The following is a 16,125-nucleotide window of genomic DNA, read 5'->3' as shown; positions in this document are numbered from 1 at the left end:
ATAGCAATTCCAGGTGCATATGAAGATAAAGGTGACTAATTAGGTTGCTGCTTATTCTCAAGGAAGTAATTAGGCATCATTAGGGTATTATTTTTTAAATTAGGGCTTGCTTTCATGTGGAATTTATATAGTGCTCTGTCTTTGTAGAGACAGTCTTGAAACTCATTCATTTGTTCAAAAAAGAAAAATTAAATGTCATTATTAAGATCTACCTTTCTGAAAATGTAGCCAACAACAATTTGGTCGAAAATTTGTCAGCTTTGCACAAAAGGCAATTTGGAACATTAGCAATCAGTATTTCAAGGTGATTGCTATCTGCACATAGAGGTGTGAATCTAAAAAACCACAACATCATCATCCTTATAATCAATATCAACAAGTTCCTACTTTTTGCAAGTTGCTGGAGATATCAAAGGTATCAAAGGTACTAAGGCACATACCCTAACCTCCAGGAACACACCTAGTTTTTCTTTGTTGGATGGCTTCAGACAACATTTGAAAAGTTTGTTTTGTGAGGGACATCTGACCACACTGACCCTGGTGCTTGTTTACAGATACAGAAACATCCTTAAGAAGAGCTTAGATATGTGGCCTCTTACGGGGTGATGTGAGCGGCATTGGCATCCTTAAATCTTGTTGCCAAATGTCGCATCCCGGCTTTCCAAAGTGCCTGATGCTTTAACATTGACTTCTGAAGTCTCTCAGTCTTCCTGGAGTCCTAATGCAATGTATTCATATTGGAGACAGTTTCTTTCTTTCTTTCTTTTCTTTCTTTCTTTTTTTTCATTTTACCAGTTTCTCCTTTTAAATGTGTGATCTTGGGTAAGATATCATTCTTAATATCTTGATTTCTTCATCTGTACAATGGGATATTATGGTCCTTAACTCAGATTTTTGGGTGAAGATTAAATTAGCTATTCACATGTAGCACAGTAATATAGTATATTATAATATAAATATAATATATAATATATTATATTATAATATAAATAATATGTAAGCGCAGTGCCTAGTAAATAATAAGTACCTAAGAAATGTAAGCTATTTTTATTTTAGTGTTGTTATTGCTATTATTATCATTAGTCTGTCGTGTCCTAGATATTTGGATGTGCTGAGGATATAAAATTAGTAGACACATTATTCATGATCTAAAGATATACACAAGAATTAAAAATTCAGGGGCACCTGGGTGGCTCAGTCATTAAGCGTCTGCCTTCGGCTCAGGTCATGATCCCAGGGTCCTGGGATCGAGTCCCACATCAGGCTCCCTGCTCAGCGGGAAGCCTGCTTCTCCCTCTCCCACTCCCCCTGCTTGTGTTCCTGTTCTCTCTGTGTCTCTCTCTGTCAAATAAATAAATAAAATCTTTAAAAAAAAAGAATTAAAAATTCACAAATGTTACTTATTTCATATTATAACCTCACTCATAAATTCCCATTCACTCTAATTCCCTTCTTTACCTTAATTCCAGCTAGTAGTGTTACTTCCTATTTCACTGAGAAATAAAAAATTATCAGGAGGGAGCATCTCCTGATGCTGGCTACCATACCTACCGGCCTACAGTATCTACAGACACATTCTGCCCTTTCTCTTTTACTGTTGTTGAAATTTCCAAGCTTCTTTCTAAAGGCAGTATCCTCACTGTGGTATAGGATTCTGGGTCCTCACACCTACCCCTCGGTTCCTTCCTAGTCACCATTTTGTTCAAATCATTAATTCTCTCTTAAAAAGAACTGTTACCATCAGGATGAAGCTTCCATCTTTTATATATGTCACCCTTCTTAAAAAGATCACCTGATCTGCTTTCACCTAGCAGCTATTACATCATTTTTTTGTTCCTTTCTGGCATCAAAATTCCACCTCAGAATAGTTGTTTACACTTCGCACCTCCACTTCCTCTCATCTAATTCCCTCTGCTGCCCACTTCAATCAAGCTTTAGAACCTCTGGGTTTGCCAGAACTTCTATTCCAGGCACTTTGTAAATTCAAGCTTCAATTCTGAATATATACATATTTAGGACACAATCTATATCATATATTATTATAACACTGTATATTACATATTATATATATTACTTGATCTACCAGCAGTATTTGAAAAAATTAGTTAAGCCACCCTCTTTTCAGCACTTACCTTGTCTTCCAGGATGCCTTTCTCTCTTGGTTTTCTTCCTACTTCACCAGTCATTCTTTCTCAGGGCTCATTCCCTTTCATTTTTTTTACATAGATTTCAATAAAATCTATATCATAATGACTAATATATACAAATGCTGCCTTGAGAGCTCCATTTTGATGTCTTATGCACGTTTTGTGTCCTAAACTTGATATCTCTTCATGAAACCTGTTCCAACAATAGCCTTTCCCACCTCAGTTGAGGGTGACTATACACTCCCATTAACTAAAATTTAGATTGTATTCTATAGCAAAAAGGAGCAAGGCACTATCAGTGTTTATTATTATTATTAAAGTATAATTAACATACAGTGTTATATTAGTTTCAGGTGTACAATGCAATGACGCTACAATTCTGTACATTTCTCAGGGCTCATCACCATAAGTATTCTCTTAATCCCTTTTATCTTATCTTGCCATGCCCCTACCCCCATTCCCTCTGGCAACTACCAGTTTGTTCTCTGTATATGTTTATTTTTTTGTCTCTTTTTTTTTGTTAGTTTGTTTTGTTTCTTAAATTCCACATCTGAGTGAAATCATATGGTATTTGTCTTTCTCTGACTGACTTATTTCACTTAGCATTATATTCTCTATGTCCTTTATGTTGTTGCAAATGTCAAGATTTCTTCTTTTTTATGGCGGAACTATATTCCTCTGTGTGTGTGTGTGTGTGTGTGTGTGTGTGTGTGTGTGTGTGTGTGTGTATCACTCCTTTATCCATTCATCTATGGATGGACTCTTGGTTTGCTTCCATATCTTGACTATTGTAAATAATTCTGCAGTAAACATAGGGGTGCATATATCTTTTCAAATTAGTATTTTTATTTTCTTTGGGTAAATATCCACTGGTAGGATTACTGAATCATATGCTAATTTTATTTTTCATTTCTTGAGGAAACTCCATACTGTTTTCCACAGTGGCTGCACCAATTTGCATTCCCACCAACAGTACATGAAGACTCCTTTTTCTCTACATCCTCACCAACACGTGTTGTTTCTTATGCTTAGGATTCCAGCCATTCTGACAGGTGTAAAGTGACATCTTCTTGCAGTTTTAATTTGCATTTTCATGATGATTAGTGATGTTGAGCAACTTTTCATGTATCTGTCAGCTATCTGTGTGTCTTCTTTGGAAAAATGTCTATTGGGGTCCTCAGCACAATTTTAACCAGATTATTTGTGTTTTGGTGTTGAGTTGTATAAGTTCATTATAAATTTTGGATATTTATTCCTTATTGGATATATCATTTGCAAATATCATTTCCCATTCAGTAGGTTGCTTTTTTGTTTCCTTGATGGTTTTCTTCACTGTGCAAAAGCTTTTTTATTTTGATGTAGTCCCAGTAGGTTATTTTTGCTTTTGTTTCCTTTGTCTGAGGAGATATATATATATTTGTCTGAGGAGATATATATATATTTCTATAGCCAATGTCAAAGAAGTTACTCTCTGTGTTTTCTTCTAGGAGTTTTATGGTTCAAGTCTCACAACAGATCTTTAATGCATGTTGAGTTTATTTTTGTGTATGGTGTAAGAAAGTCGTCCAGTTTTATCCTTTTGCATGTAGCTATCCAGTTTTCCCAGCACCACTTGTTGAATAGCCTGTCTTTTCTCCATTGTATATTCTTGACTTCCTTGTTGTAGATTAATTGACCATATAAGTGTGGGTTTATTTCTGGACTTTCTATTCTGTGCCATTGATCTATGGGTCTATTTTTATGCTAGTACCCTATGGTTTTGATTACTACAGCTTTGTTTTGAAATCTAGGGATTGTGATACCTCCAGTTTTGTTCTTCTTTTTCAAGATTGCTTTGGCTATTTGGGTTCTTTTGTAGTTCCATACAAATGTTAGGATTATTTGTTCTAGCTTTATGAAAAATATTGTTGGTATTTTTATGGGGATTGCATTGAATATGTAGACTGCTTGGGGAAATATGTTCATTTTAACAATATTGATTCTTCCAATTCATTAACATGGAATATCTTTCCATTTATTTATGTTATCTTCAATTTCTTGCATTGGTGTTTTATGGTATTGGAGTACAGGTTTTTTACCTCCTTGGTTAAGTTTTTTCCCAGGTATTTTATTATTTTTTCATGCAGTTGTAAATGGAATTGTTTTCTTGGTTTCTCTTTCTGCTATTTCATTAATCAATGGCTTTTTACAAAGGGAAATAATATACCAAATCTTTATTTTAAAACTATAACTTCCAGGAAGAGACTATAAACAGATAAGACTGCAGGATGCCCCTACCATATTCCAACAGAAATAAGAGATAAGGTTCTAAACCAGAAAAGACAGAGACAAAAAGAGGCTGCAGGGTGAGTACAGATGCCAGAGTCCTTTTGAATGTGTGACTGATTGAATAAGAGGAATTTAGGAAAAGAAAGAAGCAACTATTTTGAGATTTATGGACCCTGTGGATGATGGGGTCATTAACTTGACCAGAGAATATAGGAGAGCATCAGATTTTAGGAAGGAGAACATATTTTCTGATGCCAATTTGGGGAACATTTGATGTTGTGGGGTCAGATAGGGGTCAAAAAAAATCTACATACTTAGATTTAAATTCTGTCTCTGATGCTTAGCTGGAACTGAGGGTCATTATCTGTAAAATAACAACACCCAACATAAAAAACAGCAAAGACCAGAGTTGTGAAAGTTAAATTAATTAATAGTGTTATAATAATGACCAGCTCCTGTGGAGAGTCACTCTTCATTGGCTGGGTGACTTTTGGCTAGTAATTTAACAACTCTGTACCTTAGTTTTTTCATAGTTGTAGCTATGTAATAACTATTCTGACAAAAATTGTAGAGCTCACTAAAAAAAAAAAAATCATGTATGTATGTATACAAAAGGATGTAGAGTAAGAAAAGAAGTAGGATTGATGATGAAACCAAAGAGATCACAAGAGTTTCAAGAATGGTCAAAGGGGGGTTCCAGACCAGGATATATTTGGTAGATGATAACAAGAGTTGATACCCCATCTTGTTACTATGTACTACCAAAGTTGATACTTCAAGTAAAGCATTTTCTGAACAAAAACATAGATTATGGTATTTATTGGAGCTGGGAGCAGATAGCAAAGAAACTACTATTGGAGGTTCAAAAGAAAGTGATCATTGTTATGCAGTGACGATTTGGTTAAACTGTCATTTAAAATTGTAGGACAGAGAACTGTGTGACTAAAGAACTTATTGCTATAGGAGAGGAGGTGGGGAAACAAAGTTTTATTAGTTTGTGTTAGTTCTTTTTTTAAGATTATTTATTTTAGAGAGAGAGAGAGCATGAGCAGGGGAAAGGGCAGAGGGAGAGGGAAAGAGAATCTCAAGCAGACTCCCCACCGAGCAGGGAGCCTGATGCAGGGCTCGAGCTAAGGACCCAGAGACTATGACCTGAGCTGAAACCAAGAGTCAGCTGCTTAACTGACTGAGCTACCCAGGCACCGCTAGTTTGTACAAGTTTTAAATTGCCTGTGTTTAGCTTTGCACAGTGGCAGTATCGTAGCCAATGAGGTTTATCCGAGGCGCGATTATTGCTAATTAAATTGCCTGTGTTTGCAAAGTGTTATAAGAAAGAAATGGGCATGGGTCTAGAATGTATTATGCTAAGGGAAATAAGTCAGAGAAAGACAAATACCATATGACTTCACTCATATGTGGAATTTAAAACAAAATAAGTGAACAAAGAAAAAAAAAGACAAACCAAAAACCAGACTCAGCTGATGGTTACCAGAGGGGAGGTGAGTGGGGGAATGCAAAAGTAGGTGAAGAAGATGAAGAGTACACTTAGCATGAGAAGCACTGTGTAATGTATAGAATTGTGGGATCACTATCTTATACACCCGAAACTAACATAATGCTGTATGTTAATTATACTGGAATTAGAATGAAAGAAAGAGAGAAAGAAGAGAGAAAGAAAGAAAGAAGAAAGAAAGAAAGAAAGAAAGAAAGAAAGAAAGAAAGAAAGAAAGAAAGAAAGAAAGAAAGGAAAGAAAGAAAGAAAGAAAGAAAGAAAGAAAGAAAGAAAGAAAGAAAGAAAGAAAGAAAGAAAGAAAGAAAAAGAAGAAGAAGAAAGAAAGAAAAAAAGAAAGAAAAGAAAGAGAGAGAGAAGAAGGAAGGGAGGAAGGAAGGAAAGATGGGAGGGAGGGAGAAATGTGCTAGTTTGCCAGCATGATAAAAAGAAAAAGTGCAGATTCCAGAAATGTGGAGATTGCAGTGGTGAGATTGTAATTGCTTGGAGAACATAAGCATTAGGAGTTGAAGTGGAATATTCTTTTAAATAATAACAAATTAAAACTAACTCTTATGGTACAGATCAGATTAAGGGTCTGACTTTAATACTCTGTTAAAAAAAAAAGTCAGTTGATAAGGAGGATCAAGGTAAAGATTCACTTATATTAGTCTTCCATTGTAGTCTTCTGAAAAGACTGGAACTGGAAAAACTGGAAAACTGACTCCATGCAGAGATATTCATTCATTGTACTGTCAAAGAGACTACAATCCTAGCTAAAATAATCATTTGTCTCTTTTTACTTCAAGCAAGAAAAGTAGTAATAGATGTGCATAGCCCCCAAGAGAGGCATGGTTATGAAACATGGAACTAAGTAGAATCAAATAGAGTGGTGTTTACCAAACATTCCATATGTGGCCCTCTTTTCCCTACCCTCATTTATGGGGCCTAAGAGACTAGCTTTGACCAAAGAGATGCGGGAACAAATAATGTGTGTCACATTGGGGCCAGTGAATAGAGAGTAGTAGCTATGACAACTTTGGTTTTGAACTCTTTCCACATGTCTCCAACCTGGAATTCACTTAGGATTCACTTTGGATATGGACCATAAGACTGAAATAAACACTTTGTTTGTATTAAGAATCTGAGATTTGGTGATTAACTTGCTATGGCATAATCTTAATCTAACATACTTAAAAATACACCTATGTCAGAGCATTATTTTGAGAAGTGAATGAGTAAATAAATATAAAGGACTTACCCAGCTAATTGAAATAGGATATAAATGCTAGGTGTGAATGAATAAGAGCAGAGTGTCTGGAATATATGAACAAATCTTAGGGTTTTCTCTTGTTCTCTGTCCTATATATCTGAATTGCCATCACATCCTTTTGTTATTAACATATAATGTATTATTTGTTTCAGGGATACAGGTCTGTGGTTCATCAGTCTTACACAATACCCAGTACTTACCACAACACATACCCTCCCCAGTGTCCATCACCCATCCACCCACCCTCCTCCCCTACAGCAACCTTGAGTTCGTTTCTTGAGAGTAAGAGTCTCTTACGGTTTGTCTCCCTCTCTGGTTTCATCTTGTTTCATTTTTTCCCTCTCTTCCCCTATGATCCTCTGCCTTGTTTCTTAAATTCCACATATCAGTGAGATCATAGGATAATTGTCTTTTTCTGATTGATTTATTTTACTTGCCATTATATCTTAAATTTTTTTTAAAGATTTATTTATCTCTCAGGGAGAGAGAGAGAGCACGCATGCACACAAGCAGGGGGGACGGCAAGCAAAGGAAGAAGCAGACTCCCCGCTGAGCAGGGATCCTGATGTGGGACTCGATCCTGGGACCCTGGGATCATGACCTGAGCCGAAGGCAGACACTTAACTGACTGAGCCACCCAGGCGTCCCACCATCATATCTTAAAATTAATGTTTGCCACCAGAAAAAATCTACCAACAGAATGGACACATAATTAGATTAAGATCTAATAATGCAGTAGTATTTTATTTTCAGAAGCTCAAAAACCTGCTTTCCACTTTTTGCTCTGCCCAAAGGAAAGCATACTCCTTGTTGTAGACTGATGTTCATGGGGTAGAGATGAGGGAATTAGTCAAATGATTAAACCATAAATGACACATGTATTTTTCCTACATGTAACCAGTTTTCCTAGTGTTTAACACGTTTACTGGGATATAGTATCTCTTCATTTTAGCCATATATAAGCTATTCATTTCTTTGTTCCAACGAATATGTGACCATGAGCATGTAAGTTTAATATTTTTAAAGAAGAGTGTTCAATTGTGACAGTAAAAGAACTTTTAACAGAACTTTTTCTCTCTCAGAAAGTTTCTTATGAACAATAAAACTTTCTATGTACAAAAGTACATATAATATAAATGAGTAAAAGAAGTAAAAGAAGAGGTAAGTAAATATTTCCAGAAGGGAAGAGAACAGAGATGGCATTATAAGTGAAGCTTAGCAACTGTCTGATTATGAATTTTAACTTGAAGACTACTCCAAGCTATGAAAATGCTGAAACTACTGTCTTTCTCTAAAGTTTATTAAGTATATAAATGAAACAAAAAAACCCAGCGTGATCTGGGATGAAAAACTCTGTATTTCCTTATGTACAATTAATAGTATTAAAAGTAAAAGGCTGTAAACAAATGTACAATGTACACACAGAAAATATATATTTAGTTTTATATATAATGATAGACAACACTAATCCTTCCCCTTCCACTGGTGTGTCTTTTTTGAAGATTTTATTTATTGATCAGAGAGAGAGAGAGAGAGAGCAAGAGTACTAGCAGGGGGAGTGGCAGGCAGAGGGAGAAGCAGGCTCCCCGCTGAGCAAAACCCCAAGATCATGACCTGGGTTGAAGGCAGACACTTAACTGATGAGCCAACCAGGCATCCCTCCATTTGCTTTACACTAAAACTACTGCTCTCAGAACAAAGCAAGCCAATTATGAACCATATATATTGAGTATTCAAAGGAAAAATGGTGTGCAGTAAAGACTAACTAAAATGGGCCATTCATCCTTTTCACCCTTACTTCTACTATTTTGTGACCCAAAACACACTTCCTGAAATATCTTGTCCAGCTTCTGTGGAAGCACACAGAAAACCATAACTGGTTGGTTATCCAGTAAGAATGAATTTATGCCCAATTCAGGTAGACACTTCCTCAGCTCAAGCTTATACTTTACATGGCACAGGCTCCAAAGCCTGGATTTGATTTTCTCATAGGTAGGTGCATCATCAACATTTCTCAGTGATGACGATGTTGATAGCCAGCATCCTTTCAAATCTGTAAGTAAAAACTAATAGTAAAAATAGAACAAATAATAATAGCATGTACATGTGCATTTTTTGTGTGTTGGTGGGTGTTTATATACAAAATCATTGGAATTATCCTTTAGAAAACATTTGTCTTTATAAAATTTAATATAGCACACCTTATAGACATTTGAACATGTTATAAATACCACTTGATGATGATAAAGTTTAGGTAACAAATAATTCAACAAAAGAATGCTCGAAAGGCATATATTAAGTACACCAATTACAAACACACAAACACAGATCCACACCATCTACTTTAGAGCATGGATTTGATGAGACATGGATAATTTATTACCTATTGAATGAAGATTTAGAATAAACTTAGAGACTGTTATAGTGTCAACAAGGGGAAAAAAGGAACTTTAAAATGGAAAATAAAGGTCTTTCCAAAAAGATTACATCAAAATATACTCATGAACTCTGTCCAGAAAATCTTATTAACGTAGCCAAATATAATCAAAGGATGTACATTTTAGTGACTGAGTTACACCTAAAAACTGGTACAAAGGATTACATTATACCCAAGGGACCATTTAGGAATGTGTCAGTATTTGTGTACTTCTATATGTTTGTAACTTAAACATAAAGCAGGTGGAACCATAAGTCCTGAGATCACAATAGGTGTGTAATCCAAGAAAAATCACTTTATCTTTTTGGGTTTTTCTTTAATATTTGTTTTTTTTTAAGATTTTATTTATTTACTTGACAGAGAGAGAGACACCGAGAGAGGGAACACAAGCAGGGGGAGTGGGAGAGGGAGAAGCAGGCCTCCCACCGAGCAGGGAGCCCAAGGTGGGGCTCAATCCCAGGACCCTGAGATCATGACCAGAGCCAAAGGCAGTCTCTTAACCGACTAAGCCACCCAGGGTCCTCTTTCTTTAATATTTGTAATACAATGGGGAAAACACCCAAATCCACTAGTCATACCTTGCAAGATATTGTAAAAATGTAAGTGAAAAAGCTTTACACTCTAACTCGCAATGTACGTATTACTTCCTATCCTTACAATTGTTATGACTATATATGTGACTATCATTTAATGTTTTTTGTATTATCATTATACTTGTTTGTAAATAGAACATAAAGGATCCTTGTCTAACATCTTTTTCTCCTATCACATATACAATTGAAGGTTGTACTCATATGTTTGGAGCCTGACATGGGGCTTGATCTCAGGACTTACACATTGCATTTTTATATTTCTCGCCACTATCTGTTTTTTAAAAAAAATTTCTCTTATAGTGGCTTCCTATACATGTTCATTTGCCTTCTATAATTTTATGCATATGCTTTATAAATCTCTCTTGAAAATTGTATCTTCTTTCCTGACCTAAAGCTATAGTCATAAGTTTTTATTATAGCATAGATACTTTTAATGGTCTTCTGATTGATCTTTGAGGCCTTTGTCTCTACTTCTTCCAGTAGAAGAATTGTCTGATATACTATTCTAAAAAACAAAGACAATCTTTATATTAGGATTCTTCAGAGAAATAGAACAAATACACAATATATGTATTTGTACTGTATTATAAAGAATTATGATATCATATTCTTATGCTATATTATAAGAAATTAGCTCAGCAATTATGGAGACTGATAAGTCCTGTGATCTGCTGTCTGTAAGCTGGAGACCCAAGAAAGCTGATGCTCAGTTCTGAGAACTGGAGGACCAATGGTGTAAGTCCCAGTTGAAGGCAGAAGACCCAAGACCTAGCTCAATCAGTCAGGCAGAGGGACTAAATTGTTCCTTCCACCATCTTTTTGTTTTATTTAGGTCCTAAAGGGATAGGATGATACTCAACCCCACTGAGAAGGGCAATCTGCTTTAGTCAGTCCTCTGATTCAAATGCTAACCTCATGCCTCCCAGACACACCCGGAAATAATTTATAATCCTGGTATCTTGTGTCCCAATCAAGTAAACACATAAAATCAACCATCACAATCCTTTTATCTCCCTGTTCAAATGCTTTGTTGTTTTAAGTATTGAGTTGATCATTTTCATTTGAGAGTAAACTGATAGCCCTTTTTTAGAATATTAGGGATGTGGGGGCTCCATATTTGAGCTTTATTTTCCCTAAAGAACTATGAAAATTGAAATGTCAATGTTAAGAAGGCAATAGCATACATTTTAAAATGCATAATGAGTAATTTTCACAAACCAGTTTAGATTCTAGGACTCAGATGGCCTTTGTAGCATTTATCATGATCAAGGATGTGTGTAGAATAGGAACTATTCAGACCATTTATCAATAGCCATAATAAAGAAGAATGAGGAAGAGGAGAACAGGAAGATAAAAAGGGGAGGGCAAAGGGAAAGAGAGGAAAGGAAAGGAAGGGAGGAAGGAAAGAAGAAAGGAGAAAAAAAAAAGAAAACAAGTGTTCTATTGGTTTGAGCCCAAATACAGAGAGCTTGATTATCTCTTTATCATATAGTAGCTAATAAAGTCTGATGCAGTCCTGCTTGCAGGTAATCAGCATACTGAGAAATTATTGTTAAATATCATTTATTGAATATTATGAAGCATCAAAAAATGATCATGCTTATGTTCATGTTTTAAAACCACATATGTGATTTTCAAGTCATGTAATAAAGAACAAAGATCAGGGCAGACTGTCATATTAAATATAGTAAAATAAGAGGAGAACTAAATGTGTGTGAGAGAAGAGAGGCAACAACTTGACACACTCTGTAGCAAGATGGGATAATTAGTAAAATATTTTGAAAGGGAGATTAATTGTCACTATTATACTAAGAATACAATATGCTTTGATATCCTAAAATGCAAAGAATGGTGAAGCGCACAATCTGGATGAGGTCTATTCTGAAAATATTAAGTCAGGTTTGCTGAGTTTCCAAAAGCAAGACTTTTCTTTGAAGGGTGAATGAAAACAGCTTTTTAGCTTAAGATCTTAGATACCATTAGTCCCAATAAAGTTGATGATTTCTTCTGGGAGAGTTTAATCAGTTTGTTGTGACATGGTACCAGCAACTCAATTCTATAAAACAACTGTGATTGATTACTGTTGTTCCATGAATTGGCCAGAAGGGAGCTTGAGAAAATCATTTCCACAGCCTGCCTTTCTAAGTGCGACTTCAGAAAATGACTGTCTTCTGGATTTGGACTATTTTTTTTTCTCATGACAATTCATAAAAGTATATTTCATTAGCCACTTCTTTATTTTCTAGACAGAAAATATCAATGATGATCACAATCTATGACAGAAGTCACAGCAATTAACTAACTGTAATGACATGTGGTAAGGTTAAGCCTTTTTCCTAAACACTGGGCCTTGTTAAGTATTGACATCTCCTGACCAGAAGAGAGCAGGCACACTTAGAAGGCCACTTCCATGTCTATTAAAGTGCTGTGGCAATCTAAGGTGTTTCCAAGTCAATAAACAATGCCCCAGGCACCTGGGTGGCTCAGATGCCTAAGCATCTGTCTTCTGCTCAGGTCATGATCCAAGGGTCCGAGGATCGAGTCCTGTATCGGGCTCCCTGCTCTCCCTCTGCCTCCCTCCCTTCTCTCTCTCTGTCTCTCATGAATAAATAAATAAATAAAATCTTAAAAAAATTAAATAAGTAAATAAATAAAAATAAACAATGCCCCAACTGAGACGAGGACTGGCTATTTAAAAACAAGACAAAACTATTCTGAATATAATGTGTACTTTTCAACTTCATTTTGTTCTACCACCATTATCACCTTTATTTAAAAGACATATGACATCTTCTTCCTGCTGCTTCCTGCATCATTACACATAAAAGTATATGTTCTCAGGAACTTTTTAAAACAAGGCAGCCAACCAGAGGTGGTATTCATTATTATTAGGAGAAAAAAAATGACTTTATTGCTTCTTAGATAAGGTTGAATCAGCCATGACATTCGTGCCTCTTGTGTAGATAGGCACACCTTATTCCACATGTCCACTGAGATTTAAGATTTATACAGGATAATTTTGGAAGGGGCTATATAGATAACGTTGAAAGAGCTGCTTTGCTAATGAAACAGCTTTGGCTATACTTTCTACATACTGCATCATTTAAAAAGGCAGATATTATATATATTATTTTTTCCCAGTTACAAATATTCAAAGTCCTCAGTGTAATTTTCCTCACCATGTTTTCTATAAAGTTAGACAATATGGCATAAATCATTTATCACTATCCCCAAAATAAGAAAGCATAGAACTTCAGAAAAAGATGTTCTCTGTGTTAGGGTATTAACTGATTAACTTTGAAAATGTAGCTTCCAAAGTTTTCACTAGATCAGCTAAAGACTCAGATGAGATGGGCAAGTTTCTTCATGGTTGAAGTGTGACTGCAGTAGGCTTTTTCTGCCCTCAAATGTCTTTTTTCTTTATTTGTCTTACCTGATGGTTCCCATTAAATCATAAATTTCCCAACAATAAAGTAAAAATCTGAAAGTCATATAATTTATTAACATTTCCAATTAGTTTCTTAGATTAGCTCCATTATTTTTAAGATCTCTGATGATTTTATGGAGGAATTGGAGAAAAGGTATGATGTGGATCAAGAAAAAGTTTGGAGCCCATGGAGTCAATGGGGAAGAATCTAGAGAACCAAAACAAGGAGAAGCCTGAGGCTTTAATAGAAGAACAAGAAATAGAAGACCAGGGACATGCAAAAAATGGAAGGGTATCTTTCAGAACACTTTTCCTAAAGAGCTCTGATGAGCCATATTTTATGGAACCACTGATTCTTGAGAGAGAGTACTCAAGCAAAGAAATTTGATGATGGTTTGGTCATTTATGCTTTGCTGTATCTTTTTTTCATATTAAATCCACTGAAGTTAATATGTGAAGGACATAGTAAAGTGTAATAATTAAGCTGTGACAGATATTCCATTATGAAGTACATTTGACAATTATATCATGGGTTAGATTAATTACAGACCATTTTAATAATACTGTTTTGAATTTAAGCAAAATAATTTATTGTTATACTTCAGAGAACTTCAAAATGTTTTCAACATGCCTACTTATAATTTTTTTCCCTCTGGATTTCAACAGCAAAACATGCAAAAAATCTTATCAACTTGGATGGTTATCAATGTTTACTTGTTTCTTTTTTGATGCATTTGATAAATGTTAAAAGCATAACAAATAATAAGATTATGTGCAAAATTTAGATCACTAGATAATACATTTATATTATGAAACTTAAGGAAAATCCCAACATATCTCTTCTTAATATACATGTCCACTGCACCATCGATGGCAAGTCATGAATGTTTCACACACATAGATTCTCAAGAGAAAGAAAATAGTGTAATTTTCACTAGAGTTTATTTGGGAGACAAACCTAGAATTTCCTTCCAAATAAATTTATACCAGAATGCAATGTTTGTTTCAAAACTTCATGTGCAAACATCTAATGAATCCTAGCCAGTTATAAGTCCTTATAAGATCCAAAATGCTCAGAATTTGAGTGACAGCTTCAAGTTAAGCAGAATATATTTTCCATTTTAATTGAAATTCTTGTTTATCTATGTTTGATTTGCTTATTTTCAGTGGAAATTAAACTTTGAATTTTAGAGCCTAATTAATATGCAGAGCTAGTTGCTATACTCCTTTAGAAAGAGTTCCTAAATGTATGACAAGTCATTTAAGATATAAGCTAATGTGTCTAGGGCATGTCTCAGAACATTTTAATTACATTTCATTAATTCAGAATCACAACACATTTGAATTTGCCTAAATATGAAAGGGCTAAGAACTAAGGTGGTTTTATGCATCATTAAATTTAACATGAAATTATATAGCTATAGCTCACTAGTTCTTTAAGTTTTCAATATTAATATACACAATAAAAGATGCTGGAATTCTTAGGGAAATAGGGTTGCTAGATCATGTGTTAAAAGCAAATGATACCATATTACAGAAAACACAAACCTACAGGGTGGGTACTGTTATATACTCAGATCATTCTGAATATTCCATAAGTGGAAATGATGATCTTTAAACTATCCTATTTAAATAAGCTTTGTTTAAATTTGATGCAATAATGATAAAATAAAAGATTTCTTGACTCCTTTAAAAATGTGTCCATATAATTTTCAAATTAGGGAAAATATCTTTGGCCTTTCTTCCTACCTCTTGCCTGGGACTCAAATAGGGTGGCTGAAGCTCCATAAGGATTTTGGACCATGTGGCACTCCAAGATGGAGGTGCCGGCTAAAAACGACAGAACAGAGATAGAGGGAACTTGGGTCACTGATGGCTGTGACTTTATTTTACCAGCCTTGAACTATCTTTATTCAGACTTCTTTGTGTGTGTGTGTGAGAGAGAGAAATAAATTTCTAAGTGATTGAAATCAATATATATATATATATGTATATATATATATTCTGTATGCAGCAAAACCTATTTTTATATTTTTATATTATTCAGACATTCAGCATTGTTTGGCCTTGATTTATGTTCATTTTTCTGATTAATAGATCTGCCATCATATTAGAAAGCCTTGACTACAAATATCATGTTACTCATATTGACTGCATTGACAGCAACATTTCCCAGACTTTCCTCACTTCCAACAATCAAACCAATGACTCTTTTGAGTCTCATTATGTATGTGCTAGAGAATGGGAGAAAAATGGTACCAAGACCCAAACCTGGACCAAAGGTGGGAATGGAGAGTATGAAAGTGTGGGGATGGATGGTGACCATTTAGAAGGAAGCTATAATTCTGCAGAAATATACATCTGGTAGAATTGCCAGGGTGAAGAAATATATGTTGCCTCACAAGCAGAATACTAGCTCGTAACTTCCTTTCCTGTCTTATTGTCAGAAATGGAAGAGAAAGCATTTTCACGCCCTGAAGAGTCAAAATGG

The 16,125-nt window shown here is 35.0% G+C and overlaps 1 pseudogene; it reads left to right on the top strand.

Moving 5' to 3' along the window:
• Nucleotides 1-5,653: 5,653 nt before the first annotated feature.
• LOC113921072 lies at nucleotides 5,654-5,848 on the top strand (annotated as a pseudogene).
• The last annotated feature ends 10,277 nt before the right edge of the window (nucleotides 5,849-16,125 follow it).

The sequence above is a fragment of the Zalophus californianus genome, chromosome 3, assembly GCF_009762305.2.
Source record: "Zalophus californianus isolate mZalCal1 chromosome 3, mZalCal1.pri.v2, whole genome shotgun sequence".
Classification (NCBI taxonomy): Eukaryota; Metazoa; Chordata; class Mammalia; order Carnivora; family Otariidae; genus Zalophus; species Zalophus californianus.
This window is presented reverse-complemented; position numbering and strand designations above follow the sequence as displayed.